Here is a 19028-nt window from a genome sequence, read left to right on the forward strand (position 1 = left end):
TACCAGTTGACCATTACCACTATTCTCACAACAAGGCTAAACCAATACAATTAATAGCAAATGGAAGACCAGACAAGCAAAGCAAAACAGTTAATAGCTCCCTTGCAGAGTAGTCATCCATGTGAACAGCACCGAAATTCAGAACTGGACAAAGGTACTGAATCTTCTGCTTCAAGAGAAATTCATGTGTTACTCTGCTTTCCCCTTTTCCTCTGTTGACTCATGATAAAGTTATTCTAAAGGCTTTACAGTGATGAAAAAGCACAGTAAAGGAAGAAATGTGGATTATTACAACCACCAAGGGAAGTTTCAGAAAGCAGATATTTATTGGATCCATTTGGGTCCGTTTGTAAGCGACGTGTGGGATTTCGCTTGGTTAATTGGGTGGAACTCAAGGCAGAGAGATCTGGCAGTTCACTAGAGGTAAGGAAAGTTGTGTTGACTTTTAGACTGCATCTGTTGGTTCTTGCTTCATCCATCCCCACTTCTCTCTGTGAAAGCCACTCCACAAACTCCGCATTGAGTTATATCCCAAATGAGATTATTTTACACACAACTATATTTAATTTGCAGTGAGGGGAACACCTTAGTTTATTTTATGTCCATGTGCTTGTTTAATTGGGCTTTTGATTATTTAATGTCACTGCTGCAGAGGTAGCTTTTATGAGGCACAGAAGAAAATTTAATGAAAATTATTCACAAGCCCAACTTCTGACCAGTAAAAACAAGAGTTTAATGTAAGAGGCAAAGTCCCCATCTGGTACTTCTCTTCGAGAAGAACAGCCCACATGAAGGATTTACTGTGACATTACAATGCTTGATGTCAAATAATCTAGCCAGAGGAACAATATTGCCCTAAAGAGAGCCATCAGGCCCTGTGTGACATGGGTATTTGAAAGGATTAACTACACTTAAATCAATATGGGCAATGAAAACAGAAATAACCAATCTCTTGGCCGCTCAATTATTTAAGAGTGTCTTTATTCCCCATAGAACAGAATTAAACACTTGTTTAAGAGGGCTGACAATTAAATCCATTTCTTTAATGTCGAGATAAGAACTTCTACTCCTTGACTGCGCTGTAGCGCGAAGGACCGATGTTCTGCAAATAGAAATACGCCGAGAGCTCCAGCAGCGCGTGACGGCGCAGGGGCTGGCGGCTGCAGAGTGGACGCTGCTGCGGGTGCCCACCGCGTCGCCCCTTCCCGCGGGCGGCACCTCCGCGGACATGCTCCTGCGGCAGGACCCGGGCCCGCGTGCGCAGCGGCGCCCACCCAAGGTCTCAACTAAAAGCTGTCCTCTGGACACAGTCTTTAGCCATCCCCTTTCCTTCCTAGTTCTGTGCTTTAAGAGTATCAACATATAGCCTCTAAAATTCGCAGTGCACTAATGACTAAATGTAATTTCAACTGAAAACATAAACATAAGATCCCTTAATTGAAATGGGCTACAATTTCCCAGGAATTTGAGTTTTGAAAAGTTTGTCTGACCTCTACTTTTTTTTTTTTTAAGATTTGTTTTTAAGATAATGTTTTATAGAGCAACTACACCCTGACCTTTCATGATAATAACCATTTCTCCTGAGGCGTTTGTTCATCTCAAATGCAATGAAGAAATTCCTGGTGTGGAAAATTTTAATAAGAATTCCTATTTTCGGATGATAAAGAGGGGGAAACAGAAGCAGGATGTATGCAAAGTGTTGAACATTCATCCATCATATTGCAAATACCCTAGGCGACAGGAAAATATCAGATGCTTGCATGCCTTCTGTTAGATTTCCTGGCCAGAAAAGCTGAAAGATGTTCTCAAATTAGACAGAATATAATACACTAAGAATTCATGAAAAATAAAAGCTCTCGCTGCAGTTGTTCACTGTTAATTCCAGGTTCGCAAAAGCTTTGGGAGTTGGAAGATAGTTTAAAAGTCTGTGCCTTGATTTTTAGGCTACTTCACAACATGGCAAATAAATGTAGAAACCCTTCTCTGGTTCGCAGCTAACTTGCTGAGTCTAAAAACCATTCGCAATTAGTCACTTTAATTTGCCATTCTGACTTCTCACTGTGGTTCAGCTCAAGTCCCCATAGAAAAGATCATCTTCCCAGATCTTCTGTCTCTTTCTTGCATCTTGCATTCTGTTCATTTAAAGATCACTATGCTCTGTTTTCTTAAATATATTTAAAGTCTTTCATCTGGAGGAAATATGCACTTCAGAAAAGCTGAGATTTCCTAAGCATTTTTTAAAACCATTTGTGAAAGTGCTTTGCAGAAAATCATTACTCACAATTTTTATGTTGACACTTGATAAGCATAATAGCTTGAAGGTATTGTTGATTAATGATTTCTAGTTCCTCTGATGTTCTTGTGCTAACTTGTCCACATTTCACAGCCATAGAGTAAGGTGCAAAAATAAATAAATAAATAAATAATAATTAAAAAAAAAGAAACGACAATTGTCATTTTGTAACTATACACTAGATTTTACTGCTCATACATGCCTGGATAGCTCTACATGCAATTCCCAACTTCAACACTACCATTGATCAAATGGCTGTGATGCTGCTATGCTAAGCCTCACCCTCTGCACATGTTTGGTTTTGTGGTCACCCTGATGGTTATTTTCATGCCATTATTTTGCTGATCATCACCAAATGATTTATTTCCTCATATCCTGCAACAGTATTGCACAGCTGCGCATTCTTCTTCAGAGCATTTAAATTCTTCTCTTTGCCCTGTCTGCCCTATTACTCCTTAAGCATTTCACAACAGTTTCACAGTTGCTTTGGTGCACATCTTTGGCCACACACGAGCTCTGCCAATGTTGCATCTCTATTACAGGCCCCGAAGAGCCGCAATCAAGGTGCGAGATGTTTCCCGATGGGGAGGATCATGCAGATCTGCAGCATGTACAGCAGCAGTGAGCAGGACCAGTCCACGCAGCCCGTCTGCAGCCTGGGCACCCTCGACCCTGCAGGGCTGCAGGCACGCGCTGGGCGGTGCAGCGGGGCTGGGAAAGGAGAGGCTCAGGCAGGGACCGAGGAGGGGAAAGACCACATTTGCATGTTGGCGCACCCGGTGCCGTCAGAGCTTAGACTCCTTTCTCACCTCCTTTCAGCACAGTTCCCATGTCCTGGAAACATCGCCCACCAGCTCCTGTCCCCACGGCTGCGGGCTGGCTCAAACCGTGCAGCACTGCTTTGAGGAGGCACAGCGGCCGAGGAACCTGGCCCAGGCAGCGCCTCTAGGAAGCAGCACGCAGCTTGGCTTGGCAATCAGCATTTTACTTTGCAACTATACCATTACCATGAGCCTGTAACGTAAATGCAACTAAGTGCAGAAGAGCACCAAATTTGAGTGCTGCCTCCAGCCTTCGCTGCTCTCCGCAAAGGGGATCGTGTCTAGCACTTATGAAGCAGAAAGGAAAGGATGTCAAAAACGAGCTGCAAAATCCAACTCACAGGTCTGAGCTGTTTCAAAAGCAGCCAGACCTTTCTGCCCTGCAGCCCCAGGAAGCCAGACAGTCACAGCACATCACAACTGGTAGGTGCCGGTTGCTCTCCTCCAAAGGAGCTTCCAGGCAGGACCAGGCTCAGCCCTTTGGCGACCAGAGGGGATTACTGCTTTAAATGTGGAGCCAGCAATGGCTTGAAGCACAAACCAAATCGGCTCCACTGCCATGGGCTGGTGCCAGTAGAAGGGCAAAAGCCCTGGGAGAGCCAAGACGCAGCATTCCCCAGGTCCATGCGGCGTCGCCCATCGTCTTCAAGGGGCATGGGCCATTACCCAGATGGAAATGCTCCAGGCACTCGGCGGCAACTCCGCAGGGAGCACGAGGACCGCTGCCAGGTCACTGTGCCGGTGCCGCGCAGCACGTGGGGCCATCCTGGACAGATTGCTGGGGCCTGAACCACGACGCTCCTTACAAATACACAGTCCAGCACACCAAGGGCGGCCGCGGCAGAGCACTTCCTCCCTGCTTGAGACCAGGGACCGTTTTCAAAGCAGCAAATGCATTTGTGCACAAGAGAAAGATGGAAGCATATCAGTCCATTTTATTTAGAAGTAGGGTAAAGCGTATATAGGACATTGCAAAATATTTTGAATATATTTTGGGAGGATAGGCAGGTTCAGACTAATTCTTATTAGCAGAAACCAATAATTCTGCTTATTCCTATATAAAACACAGGGAGTAATTTGAAATATGACCCTTCTCAAAATGCACTTTAATAAAACAACATTTCTGAAGTAACGTTTCTTCTGTCTGTCACTATGGCAACCTGCTAGGTGCCGGTGCGACAGGAAACCTGCACTGTGAATGCTGCATCCCAAGTGGTTGCATCAGAAGGCCGAGGTAGTATCACATACGCCAAAGAAACAAACACAGCTTCTTTAAAAGCTTCTTTTAGGGCAGCTTGCAAAGGTGTTGAACAGGACTTTTCAGCAAACCCAGAAAATAAACCAAAGATCATCAGCCAGCGACTCTAAAATTACCCTGCAGCCTTTGGCTGCCCAGAGCAAGGTCTCCTGCCTGCGCTTCCACGGACTGGCCTGGGGAGGGCTTCCGAAGCAAGCTTGCTCCTACTGCTAGTACAGATTTTTTAGCATTTAGGTATTCAGAATTTTCTCTGGGAACACAAAGCAGAGAACAATTTTATGGGAGAATTGCGCAGATTAAAGGGCCTTACCAGCTACCAGTGGCACAGAAGTGTGAAATCACAGTCGGCTTTTCCAACACATTGGTAAGGGAGCACAGGAGAATGAGGACCATTTGAAGGTGGATGTGGGTAAAGACTTGGGTGAGCAGCCCTGAATTGCTGGGAAATAGTTTTGTTTTGCCCTCTCCAATCAAAAAAAAAAAAAATGGTTTTCTTCTGAACATCTGCATTGGCCAGTGCGATAGTTAAAAGTGGAGAGAGAAATGGAGAGCAACAAAATGCTTTCAGACCAAATCCTATTTCTTGCATGATCTTGAGGTTATTTACAAACTATTAAGTACTTTGCTTTTGTGTTACAGAAAGTAAAATCCTTTAAAAAGCAAGTTCAGACATTTTGCTGGAGACAAATGTCCTGACCTGCAAATCAGTGCCAGCTCTGCAGTCAGCATGCTGGGAAGGATAAACATTTCTTGCATACTTACTGCGCACTGCGCTGCAGCTGGGGCAGGGCCTGCTGGAGCCCACTGCGTGGGCAGCATTCCCGTTAACCCAGCGCCGTGCCGCTGGGGACGGAGCCGGCTCACCAACTCCACCCCCCTCACAGCTCCCCGAGGGCTGTGCAAGCAGGATGCTCTCCAAGACCCCAATCCCGCACTCCACCTGGACAAGGCTCCTGCTGAACCCACAAATGAACAAGCTCAGGACCATCCAGTATTTCCTGCAAATGTACCACCATCTTCCTAGCACAGCTGAGTTTTTGGAAATACACCAGCATGCGTTTCCTCACCAAGGAGCGCTGTCCTTGCACAACGCTGCAGGTGGACCGTGGACACACTACCTCATCTCTCCCAGGTCCTACAAATGGTTAGAATCCACAGTCAAAAAAAAAAAAAAAAACCAAAGAAACAAAAAAAAAGTCAAAGCAAAACCACCATTAGCATCTGCCCGCGACCCATTCTGACACCACAGCGATGGAGAGGGAAGAGCTCCCCGTCTTTGGGACAACACCTACTGTGAGTAGATGTTTCTCTGCTTTCCTGGGACAGGAGCTGGTGCACTTCAAACACCATGGGAAACAGCAGCATCAACTGCACCACAGCCGAGGCCCTACGTGCTCAGCAGCAAAGGAGGCTCAGAGAAAGCACATGCTCCCAAATGAGAGCAGAGTTTTTTATTCCTTCTTTCGCAAAAGCAAGCAAGCATTGGACTCGATTTCTTTTTTTGAGTTTGAATTCCACTGGACAAGCATCAAAAATAGGCTATCACTTTATCTTAAGGGCCTTGTTATACATTTAACATTGTATATACGCTAAAATTAGAGAGTGAATGCATTATAAATACAGAATAATTGCATGTTCCTGGAGACTACCTGATAATTATACTCAGGAACACCAAATAACTCAGTAACTAATGCCATGAGCATTACAGCTTTTCCACCTCAACGCAATGCACAGTGCATCAGCCAGACACCTACTGGTTTGTTATTGGCTTGAACAATGATCAAGAAACCTTTGGGGCTTCATCTGAAGAAAACTCACTCTTCAGCATTGCAAAGCGTCATACTCCTATCTCACTATCACCAGATACTCTCAGCTGGATGATCACTGCAGGATGCCACGAGGGTCCAATTGCCTCCAGTCTGAAGGGCTGCACAGGCTGGAGGACACCAGGCTGCCAGAAGCTGGGTTCCCTTCAGCTGGCTGCTGACGGGAACAGGACAAGACACAGGTCCCTTATGTGTCCACACAGGTAGGGCAAGAGACCAGAAAAGGGCTGCGTAATTTTCTTCCTTCCTCTGTGGGGAGCTTACAGAAACTGGCCTTGTCCATTTATCCCCTGGAATCCAGGTAGGATCCAGTCTGCATCCATGGCAATGCCAAAGCAGAGTCCACAGAGTCAGCAGCAGCTGAATCCAGCCCAGCAGAGTTATTCCAATCCAACAGAGCTGCAGGCGTGATCAGACACTGTCATGTCTCTGCTGAGACTACCATCAGGGATCCAAAGACAGTTGAAGTCATTATTGTTCTTCCTGTTGTTTTCAAAGTACAATTATACCTGCTAAACTGTAGCTTTTGTAAGCAAGCTTCAAGTTAGGAAAAAGCTCTTAAACACTGCATCTCCAGTATGTCCAAAACTGGCTCTGGTCTTTGTCCTCTACACCTTATCAATGAAGAGAAATGGCCATCAACATTAGGGTTTTTCTTTTTATTTCTTTTTTTTTTTTGGGGGGGGGGGAAGGGGAAGGGGGAGGAGGTTATCATCCTTTCACTAATTCTCTTTAAATATTAACTATGATAGGTACTGAAATCTACTGGTTCCTGCAAAGCGATTCCCAAACCACTCTGTTCAGATTTTACCACTAATTTATATGTATTTATAGCTCAAGAGGTAAAAAGCAGCAGCAAGGGGAAATCTGACATCATTTCTAAAATGCTGATTCTAGACAGCGTTTCCTGGAGGAAGTGTTAGGTGAATGCAGGGATTTACAAAGTGAACTGGTACGTGTGAATTAGAAGGGCGGATCAGGTTGATAGCACTGATAGTGGCCTAATCTACTTAAGTCTGAATATTTTTTTTTAATCTGTTCAAAATAAAACAAGATTCTCAATTAAAACATTTATGAAATTTGTGTTTTCAGTTAGGAATGAAAGCTTCTCCATATCAGCAAGACAAATCTGTCACCACTAGCATCTCAGTTAGCTTTTGTGCTCAGAAGCCCACCTGAACTTCCCCAGTGCATCTAAGTATCCCTAACAAGGTACCAATAGGAAGGATACTTCAGTGACTATCTGCCTTGCTTGTCAGAGTAATGGAGGCGTGGCCCACAAGTGCGATGTGGTGAGGATAAGACGACAGGTTACTCGAGAAATGCCAGAGAAGCACGTAGCTCTGCTTTAAATACCCTGCAAGAGGTAGGACATCCAGAAATTTCTAGGAATTTCTCACCCTTAACAACCTTTTCAGCAAAAGCAGTGCTACAGATGCTACAGATGCATGGCCAGGTCCCACTCACCTTGCATCAATTCCAGTGAAAACAACACAAAACATATCAAATTGAGGCATGTAAGTTTCCCTTGCTGCTTGCTGGTCATTGACTTCATGGCAATGAAGAAGGGAATTCCTTTGGGAAAAAAATGATCCAGAAAGTAACACCAAGAACATGTGCCTTATTTTGTAGGCCAGTAAAAGCAACAAGATGCGGAAAATAAACTACATCTCTGATGTAGTCGGTGTCTATTCATGAGGGAGCAGTATAAGCTGAAAAAGAGTGTCTTTCTCTTGTAACTGCACTCAGATAGGGCCAAGTCCTAGACAGGGGTGGAAATAGAGGGGTCTTAATCCCTTGATTTCACCTCCTTAATTGGACCCAACTGCATGGAGTCCCCTCAGGACCTGTCATAAAGCCATTCAGTTTCCAAAATCAGGATCGCTGTAGATTACACAGGAATTCCTGGGAGAATGCATCCTTTCCTTGGAACCAACACAAGAGGAACATTTTCATACTTCTACTGAGAAATAAATATAAAAATCTATATTTAGATACATAGAAATAAAGAAAGAATATTAGAAGATATGTTGCTCCTCCTAACACAGGGAGGCTGAAGACCTCTAGATCTATATTGTGCTTGTTGTGCCTCAGTTCCTGAGCTGATATTCCTGAAAAGCAGTGGTTGGTCTTTATTTCTTTTCTACATTAATAGTATAAACCAATAACATAAAACAGATCTGCTGGATGTATCCTACTGATCTGGCTTCAAAAGCCTCATTCCTGAAAACACTGCAAAAGAGAACTGTAATTTCGTTATGCATGCTGCTCAATAATGTCAGGGACACAAGCACAGCATCTGATGATGATGATGGTATTATTAGATTTCTCAGAATAGATTTCTTCAGTGACGTTTATAAAAATTTTGGACTCAGTCTCGTGAGACCACTAATCTTACAGGTATCTTCATAAGATGGAGCTTAATAGCCCAGACACACGCACAGACCTTAGTAGAAGCTACAAACGTGTTGGTGTCTGCTATCCTTTCCCACGCTGAACACTATTACCTTGCCCTCTGCAGCCACTGGACGCCAATGTGGGAACAGGACTCATCTCCTGACCTCAGCCAGTGCAGAAAGCTAGAAAACGCTCCAGTACAGCACAGTACTCAAATCTCAACATCACAAATAGCCAGTACAAAGACGATGCCTCTAACATGAGATGCTCAATCCAAAACTGCATTCTTCTCTGACCACACATTCACTTCTGTTTTTTCCCCACATATTCTTACATTCTTTTTTTTTTTCCCCTTAAGTACATAAGCATAAAACCCACTGTACTGTGGTATATCTATGTTTAAATAATAACTCAGGGAATATATAATAACTTATAATAGGAGTAGAAATAAGTCCATTGGTTATGGGAGACCAAGACATCCTACTTTTACCACTCAAATGCTCCTCAAAAATTGGAATTTAAACAGTCCAAAGTAGCAAATCATGTTTAAGATTAATACCTATATATTGCTTTGAGGTTGCAGCTACTTTTTATGGCTACAAGGAACTTGCTCACTGTACAAATCTAGGGGCTTTAGAGTCAGGAAACTTGCCCTCTGCCACCACTGGTTTGAAAGCACAGGTACCCCCAAACTTTGTCATTGGCAGGATGTTTGCTGCAGGGCTTGAGATGAGTGGGTGGTGTCAGCCCATTACCAAGAATAAGAAGCACTTATGTATCCCATTGAATCATATCTTTCCTCCTGGCAGAACAAGAGGTGAAAGAGGCTTTGTGGAATAAAGTAATCTACTGAGGTTCAGATGACCAGACTTGTACCCAGTGCTAATCCTTGTGTTGGCCATTGCCCAGAAATGAATTTAAACCTAGTAGGTTTTATGCTCAGGAATGCTGATACACAGCAAATGTTGAAGTATTCTTTGCAGCGTCTATGGAAACCCAACTTTGGATTTACACAAGGTGAACATTTGCAGCAACATTTTGTGGATCTTATTCCTGACCCCAGTAGGATAAGTTAAGGAGAAGGACAGCAGAACAGGTCAATAACATTTAAAGTTTTTAAAAATCACAAAATAAAAAAAACAGTTTCTAGAAGGTGGAATGAAATCATCATTTGCCTGTGGGCATTCCACAAACAGGGAAGAGGCCAAATTCATTTAATAAATGATTCACACACCCAATATAGACAAAAATAAAGTCCGTCCACTCAGCCACCACCCAGCCGTGATGACTTCAGCTGTTGCTTTCTCTGTGTAGTAGTACCTCATTAACAAAAAACAAAAAACAACAAAAAAATCAATGAGACAATATTAGGTTCATTCTTACCATCTCTGTGACTACAGCAATACTGTCTGTTTAGATAAAGGACCAGGTAAGCAGGAAGGACCTCAGACATAGGCTAAGAAATTCCAGTGCACAGGAAGAGAGCCAGAGATGCAAATAAACCAGAAAAAGCAATACTTACATTGAAATTAATAATAATAGTAATGGAGAAATACTATCCTGCCAATACACAGAAAAGGTAACAATCTTAGTGTGGCATTATTGGGACTTCAAAATGAGTTGCTTTCTCCACAAGATGCTCATTAGAAGTGAACAGATTATTCATGTCCCAGGTATAATAGTCTCACATCCCTTAGAAGCAGGTTATACCAACCTCACTTTGTTGATCATTCTCTAGCTGTGTATTAAAACAAGTTTTCAGGAGGATTCAGCACCAATTTGAATGGGTGGTGTAAATTACTTTAGAAAGAGCCTGATGAAATAATTGAAACAGCAGGTATTAGTGTCTGCAGATGCAGTGCTTGGGGCTTCTCCAGAATTCTTTCACATCTGATGGACATTAACCAATACAATTAGGGGTAAAAGATCATTTCCTGAAGCATATGTTCGCTCTGGATTTGCAGAGCATGCATTTTCATTAAAGATGGCTGAGTACTATGATGAAGACAAAGACACTGGCAGAAAAAAAAAAAAAAAAAAAAGGAGAATACAACCAGTGACTGCCGACTGTATATTTATCAAAGGGTTTGGCGTAAATATGGTGCTTGCGCTGATGGAAGGTTTCAGCTGTTTTATGTCTCAGCAACAGTTTAAACAATAACATTCATATCACAGAATGGTGTAGATAATATCTGCAATAAAACTGGGTCTTTTATGTTCAGAAGCAGACAAAGCCAGGAAAGCACATTGATAAATGAAGCTGAACCTTTGTATTTCGTTGTGGTGGAGCTCCCTCTAGCTTATGGCATTAACCCTGTATCTGTAAATCATATTTGCTTAGACTCATCCCTCCATTTTCAGGGTAGAGAAAGCTTCTGATTCTATATTCTTGGAAACATTTATGACATTTATAATCCAGCTGAAAAAAGCCCCTAAAACCCAGCTACTAGCTGAATGGCATTAACAAGTCTGATGATAATAAATTTCACACTTTTAGAAAGAACAGGACAGGGAAAAAATATGACATCCAGAGATGTGACTGTCATCAGCAGCGCTTTCTGCTTCTTCTGGCTTTATTATCTTCTATTAATATTCAAAGAAAATATTAATACATCTTTATCTACTTTAAGAGAATTAGCTTTGTTGAGAGAATTGGCCAGACTGCCCATGAACAAGCTTTGTAAATGCTACAAAATAAATTTGTTAAATGAACAACACTATACTGAATAAACCTGAAAAATCCTAATTCCTCAGAAATTTATCTAATTGCCTCCATTTATTCAAAAGAACAAATCAAAAGGTGATTAAGAAACATCTTAGTTGTATTAAAGCTGGGAAAGCAGTCATCCTGACTTCCCCTGTGCAGAGTATGAACATTCATTTGCTTTAGCTGCAGAATTCATACAGGTTCTGCTCTTTAGGATTCCTACTTTTCAAGGCTGAATTAGTGCTGTAAATACTAATTATACCTTTAAAAAAAGTGGAATTAATGGTGCAGTATGGAAACAATATTTTGCTGAAATGCTGATTTGGGGAGATTAAGACGACATTTCTGAAGAATAATATCCAGTATCTTACATGAAACTTAAATAACTACTGAAATGATAAGCAGGCAGAGCTACAGGAGAAGAGTTAATTAAAAATCTCCAAGGCAACTTATATTCTTTTGTCATAAAATAAATGCTATGCTACTGATACTGTACCTGTAAACTGAAAAATCACCAGCTGCCTGAGCTAAGCAGGGAATAGAAAAGGATTTACTGGTTAGTAGTGCCCTAAATATTCTACATTTTAAATGCACTCGGCCAAATTTCTTCATAAATATTGCTCCCTGGGTTTTCTATTTAACTTAACAACTACTTATCATAAGCTCCTTTGTACACTGAGAAATTAAGTTCACTCATGTTAAAATTAACAACAAAGAATCAGCTTGTTACAGACTTTGAAGAATATGATTCAATAGGAATGAATATTAAATTTAGAGTGAAGAATAAAAGACAGAATAAATGCATTATGTACCATATTTAAGAAACTAAAACACAATGAAAAGTGTAACTGCAAAAATCTTTAGAGCTGAAATTGTGACTATGGATAACTCTCCCTCCTCCCTCCCCCCAATAAATTAATATGAGATTGTTTTTATTTGATTTTTAGAAGTTAAAATTGCTATTTAGGTGTTTTAGAATGTTGCAATTTTAGAAACTGAATACTTCACAAATTGTTGAATCAGAATACTAATCTGCCTGATGTTAGAAGTAAAAATATACATTGATAAGAGATAAAATTTGAGAGATACATTATCTGCTGGATTTTACTCTTTATGATCCTACGAAAAGTAATCAAACACACCACTTGTTTTAAATTAAATTTGAATACATTTTAAAAAGGTAAGTATTGAAAGAAAAAAGATTTTGAATGGAAAAATAGCATGTTTAGTTCTATTGATTTTCTTTTTAACTATTATTGCTCTTCTTGCCAGTGTTTCTGGCTTGTACACTGTTTTTACAAAAGAATTTAATCAAATTATCTTCTTAGAGCTTACATTCTTCTCTAAGTAGTATAATTCAAGGTGAATCATATAGATATAAGCAGATAATCATAGCAAATCAGTGATGAAAAGTTAAAGAAAATAAGGGTTAAAGTGCCATATACTGCAAATATTCAGAGTGTTTTTTCTATACCATGGAGCGTGAACACTCCTGTTTGGAGTAGCAACATGAGAAGAAACTGTAAAAAAGCCTTGAATTATTACCCTCATTTTATGTTAAGAATTCTTGCTCTTTGATAATGAGATACCAAAATTGCACATCCAGTTGCACAGTCTTTTCAAAATTGTTTTCTCAGATGCATTCCTATTACATGCTGAAATCTTAATCTATTGTCCTGTTTTGGTTGAGGGGAAAATCCGAACACTTGCTCTCCCTAAGAATTTAGGGGAATTGTTTAAGCTGGATCAAATGCAGACAAAATGCTCCTAACAGGATTCCTACCAGCTTCCCCCTTTAAAATGTATCTTGCAAGCTAAACTTAAAATTCAGTGCAGCTCACTATGTAGATCAGTAAATACAAATTATTTTGAAATCTGTATTAGCCTTGAAAGTAGAATCTGAAGTGCAAATACATTTGATAGAGACCCAGAGTCCAGAGGCTATTATTATTAAGCACGTTAATAATAGGACTTCCGTTTCTTAAATCACATGCAACACAATTAGTATGGATTAAATCTGTAATAGTTTTCTAACTGCTAGCCTTTTTTTTTAAATGAACTGTATTATAACAGAAATTGCTCTAATGATTTAAAGAATGATTATTTAAAACCTTAAAGTTTTTTTCATAAAATATAAATATCATTATACACTGAAATATTTAAAAAATAAAAAGCAGAATACAGAAGTCCAAAGAGCTGTGAAACCACGCTATAGCAATGCTGCCCGGTACAATATTTTGCTTCCATGAGAATACCTGATTTTTGAGTTATTAGTGCAATAAGAATGCTTTGCAGTTGATTTGTTAGGCAAAAAAAAAAAAAAAAAAAAAGGCATTTGCTTTGCAGCCTATGTAGAGAGATGAAACTTTTTCTACTCATGCACACATTCAGCTTTAGTTTACTGTGATTTAACAGTGATATATACTTCAGAAAATTAGCAACACCCTTGAAAAGAGACAAAATGTTGCAGCTGACAATCAAGGGACCTGGGATGGAACTATTTAGCCTCATCAAAGTATTTTTGTTGTTCTGAGGTTTCTTCATTGAATGTTCACAGACTACATGCACTAATAATTTGTTATTAAATACTATATCAGTATTTGGAGTGCATATGCAACTTTATGAACAAAAACATAGAATATAATTGTGGAAGTATTCTCCAATTTATATTTAAAAAGATGATCGCTCTTACAGAAACTAGTACAATCATTCTATACATGTTTATTTTAAGGATTTCTTTTTATTCTCAATATTCTATTAGCACTAAACCTGTAATTTTCAGTGTCTCCTGTAAGCAGGCTTTGTTACTGGAAGTATGGTAATCCTGTGACTGAGAACCTATAGAGAAATGCTCATTTTATTCACTTCCACCATATTCTCCAAATGGTTAGTTTTATGGGAAAGCTTTTCTACAGACCACTTACATGGCAGAGAAGCAGGGAAGGCAGCAGAGGTGGATGCATGCTGGCGGGTGGCAAAGCCGGAAACGCCGGAGCAGTGTCCCCCCACACACTGGCCTTCCCAGTTTGGAGCCCTTCACGGAAAGCACCGTTCCAGCCCAGAATTTACCAGCTGGGCTTCACCTACATACTGCAATTATTTTGCAGCTTCCCCACTGAAATTCTAAGCTATCTGTAATACAGAGACATTCTCCCAGGAAACCACGCAAATCTGAGGAAAAACGTGCACACATACATCCCATCAAAAATGTTACTCATGCGTCAAGTCAAAGACCCAGTAAACCTGCATATAAGCAAAAAAGCAGAAACTTGGGGCAGGACAGTAAAGACAGTCCCAAAGCTCCCTGGATGAGACAGGGATCTGGGTTTACTGATGACAAGTTCTTTCTACTCCATCTGTTGCAAATAAGGGTAGTTTGTACCTGAGGATGAGCGATAGAAGCATTTCTGCAGCTCCCAGTTGTTTCCCGCAGGGAGGAGGGCTGCAGCTCCCCGGGATTCGGGGGCTCTGCTTCCCCCCGCCTCAAACCTTCCTCCAACTCCCACTACGCTCCCAGCCCCAGGATCTCCTGGGGACACCAAGATCGTGGGTTCATAGTGTCAGGGGGATTTTGTTTGTTGAAGGAGTTCGATTTTACTCAATTTTCTTGCCCTTGATTTCGCTCAATCTGAACTTGTTCTTTTGAGAAAGGCAAAGCGCTCTACCTCCCCTCGCCTAAGGGGACGCAGTGATCCCCACCTCTTCTTTTGCCCTCTGCCCAGCGCCCGCGCTCACCCCTCGCGCAGCCGAGGAGCTGCCTGCCAGGGCCAGGACCCAGCGCGCAGCAAAGCAGCTTCCCTCCGCGTTTGCGCAGGCGGCTCTGCTGCCCTCACTCCATGCACATACCTGGGTAAGGCCAGGTGAGAAGAACTGCATTAAATATGTAATTCCCTGAGCTTATTCATGAATTTACCTACCAGTCGGGAACAGGAACTGCTTTATAACCGCTGCTCTGAAAGCAACCGAATGGACCAGGCGCTCCCAGCCCTGGAGAGCGCAGAGACAGCGCCGGTGCTGCCGCCAGCCCCCAGCACCTGCCAGTGGGAGCGACCCTGCAAAACGGTGCCTCTTTCAGGATTTTTTACAGCAGTCCTTTTCACATTGTTATTTAATGCCTGAAATAGCCAGGACGTAAAAGCTTAATTTGTTAGCCTAATCTGCACTCGGTCTCGATGGATTTACTCAGCCAGATTCATGGTACTTTTTCTATTTCAAGTTACCTTCATAGCTGCAAGTGAGACCCTCCAGGACAAGGCTTTCTCCAGAAAAGGGACTAAAAAGGGGGGGAGGGGGCAAAAAGCTGTAGGCGGGTACAGATGAGGAGTTTGCCTGTAACAGCCCTGCTGGGAAAGAATTACTCTGCTTCTGAAACTTTGAAAGTATCCCGCCTGTTACAGAAAGCAACAGCTCTTGTGCTTTTACCTCAAACACTTTGGTGTTCTCTGGAAGTGAGAAAACATTTAATTCTGGAAAGAGTTGATCCTTCTGAGTGCAACACAAATAAATCTGCAAATTTTGTACAGTGAAAATGATAGTGCTTCATCTTTTGCAGTGAATTAAAGAATAAAAATCTCCAAAAAACAGGCTCAAAATCTTTTTCAGGTACTCAAAAAGCTAGATAAAAAATAAACTAGACAAAAATCAGTAACTCCATCCATGCAGTTCTCCAAGCATAATTTTACATCTTAGGCTTCTTTAAGTCTAGTGAGTACAGTGAGAGTTTAAATTGCCTGAACCACTAAAGCACTCTTACTTTTCCTTTAAATGTATTTTTAATATTTAAAAGCTAGGAAGGTCAATAGCAAATGGTTGCAAGTACAAGGGGAGAACAGAGCCAGAGCGATACAGCAAGAGCGACCCAGTGATCAAAGGTAACTGGGATGCTTTATTGACTGCTTTCTGGAAAGCACTCTTGGTGTATTTTCAGTTTAATTTAGGGTGGCTAATACAGCTCCTTTTTCTTATGCTAATCTTTCTCTTTTGATTCAGACATTCAGCTGCTGCATTTAGCAGATTTCCAACAGCATTTACCAGGTTTGCATTTCAAAAGAGTGTTCCAAACACATGCCAAAAGCATATTCCACGCCTTAAATAAGACACCTGCTTTTCTGTTGTGCTTGTCACAGTCAGAAGCCTGTCCCAAGAGCTGCAGACATGCAGCAAAGAGCAGGTCAGGTATTTATGCAGGTGTGGGACCAGGTCCCTGACTTTAGGCACTCAGGTTTCCATAGCTCGTTCACAAAGCTGTGCATGTCCACCAGCTCTGCAGGGGTGCATAGACTCCCAGAGAGGCTTGTGCCTGCCCCTTTTCTTTCCCAGGCCATAAAAATAATTATTATTCAAAATAACGCAAGACAAAAGTTTAATTCCAACACAATTAACAAGGGCCGTGGCTGTTGCCATCACTGAACCTATGACCAAATTCTGCAGGTTCTTCGCACAAGGAGGTTCTCGTAGCACCATGCAACACCACTTGCAGAGCAGACCTCATCACAGTTCAGTTGCTGGCCCATGCTTGGGAGCTAAGTGGTAGGTGATATCAAAACCCTGGGGAGAGAGCTGCCTGCTCCAGCAGTAAAGCCAGCACAGGGGAGGGCACAGGTTGCTCAGCAGGTACCAGTGCAAACCTTCAAAGGTGAATCCCCTTCTGCCCTTTTCCTCACAAACCACGATGTGATCTTCGCGCAGCATTAATACACCCTGCCCGTGAGCACGCATTTTTGTGCCTACGCAGATGTCACACATTCAGCAAACTGTCAGGACTGTCACAGATTACATAATTCACCTTCAGTCGTAAGTGATACATCCAGTACCTTGGAGAAAACTGTTTTTGGCCAGGCTCTTGCCCACTTCATTCCCAGCTGCTCTGTTAACAGAGATATCCGCTGAATCAGTATTGGGGCCGGCTGAGCACAGGTCAAACCCTGCCCCTTCGCATGCTCGGTGGCGCACCCCACAGTTCCTGAAAGCACCTTGGGTCTTTCTAAACACTGCTTGCCACCGTGTTTATCCAGGAGACTTCGGCAAGCCCGTAGGATGACACCAGGGGACACAACGCAGGGAAAGCAGAGAGACACCCCTGGGCCCCACTCACGTCAGACAGGCCCCAGAGATGCTGTCAGGGCCAGCAGGGAAGGTATTCATAAAAGACTACTCCTTTTCAAGCACACTTAACATCCAATCTTAACAGGTTGAAGCAGTAATAGGCAGGTCATAGCTAAGCAACATACTTTTCTCCAAACATTTGCCTTAAGGGAAGCCAACCAATTTTTCAGTGCAGTGCTTGAGTACATGAGAAAAAGGGTTGGTTCAAAATAAGATTATTCACCTACAGATGCAACTTCGGGGGGGGGGGGGGGCAGGGGGGAAAGCCTATTTCTCTATAGAAACCACTACAAGAAGTAAGAAAAAGAGGTGCAAGAGACACTGACCTGCAGTCCCATCAGGCCTGAAAATCCCAGCAGCTGAAGGCTAACCCCTGAGGTCAGGCAGAATAAAATGACTTGCTTCAGCTGCTCCTGATTAACTCTCGTGGAGGGCACAAGTGCGTCCTTTCCTTAATCTGCTAAGAGGCATTTCCAAAACGGGCTAAGCTAAAAGGGAACACAATTGTCTGGTTAAGAGATGTGCGTCCGTATAAGGAGTTAATCCTAAATTATACGATGAAACTGAAGTGCAATATCTTGTCTTCATTAATTTTCAAGTAAAGCTCTGCAAAAGGAAGCGGTAAAAATTGCCCATAAACTTTGTGTAGCAATGCTTCTCTCCCAGGAGTCAGCACCCTGCTGCGCTGCCCCAAGCGTGGCCTGCTCGCGCCCGGGCAAGCCCGGGGCCCCGCTCTGCACCACACGGCACCGAGTCCTGCCACGTTTGCACTAGAGTGCTTACTCTAAAAATAACACCTGCAAAGAAGAGGTTTGGCTGTGGCCTCAGGGGTTATGACAAGCTCAGCTACTGTGAACCACTTCAGAGCTGTGCGCCCTCCGGACTCCGGAGGGGCTAAAGCGCAGCAAGGGGTGGACGGGAGCCTCTTTCCTTTCATTGCACAAATTCATATGCAATCCTCCCACTGCAGTCAGGCACAGGTGTGGTAACTGTTTAACTGAGAGATGAGTGCTGGAAACGGGAGAGGGACTGTCATTTCCCTAATGCCTCTGATTTTTTAAAAACTTTTATTAGCATGTATACTAGCATCTTTTGGGGTTCTTTTCTTTTTATTCCACATAAACTAATGACTTAAATGGAAATTAATCTATCCTGCAAATTTCTCTTTGGCTGTAATAGGCCATCTTCCTCCCTGGAAGGGACAAATTAAGCCAAACATAATGTGCAGCAGCTCTTGTTTGGTGTGAAGTAGTACGATAAGAGTCCACGGTATTTGTGCATCACGTCAGTCACTTCCAAAATGCAGCCACAGCCAGGACTGCTTAAAGAAGCTCTTTACCATCTGCAGCCCTGTGCTAGACTCCCCCCCTTCTCTGCACCCAAATTACAGCTACTACAGACACTATATCTCTTAGATTGCTGCCAGAAGGCAGAGCTTTTAAAAACAAATAATAACATCTCCAAAAAAGTAATTAAAATTGGTCATTTTTATTTCAGTATTTCATTTCAGGTTTGTTTCGAGTTTGAGGCAAAAATTTAATACTAGCTACAATCTATCCTGACTGATTAGGGCATTTTTCTATTAAAATATCCCTCAATATTAAGTTCAAAATGACTGTAA

The 19028-nt window shown here is 42.2% G+C and overlaps 1 long non-coding RNA gene across 1 annotated transcript in view; it reads right to left on the bottom strand.

Moving 5' to 3' along the window:
• Positions 1 to 17821, bottom strand: part of LOC134148836 (uncharacterized) — a 48574-nt gene extending 30753 nt beyond the window's left edge. Inside the window, exon 1 of the long non-coding RNA XR_009960278.1 lies at positions 17734 to 17821. This is a non-coding gene — a long non-coding RNA (uncharacterized LOC134148836). The remainder of the gene's footprint in view (positions 1 to 17733) is intronic.
• Positions 17822 to 19028: the final 1207 nt, after the last annotated feature.

Source organism: Rhea pennata, chromosome 18 (assembly GCF_028389875.1).
Source record: "Rhea pennata isolate bPtePen1 chromosome 18, bPtePen1.pri, whole genome shotgun sequence".
NCBI lineage: Eukaryota > Metazoa > Chordata > Aves > Rheiformes > Rheidae > Rhea > Rhea pennata.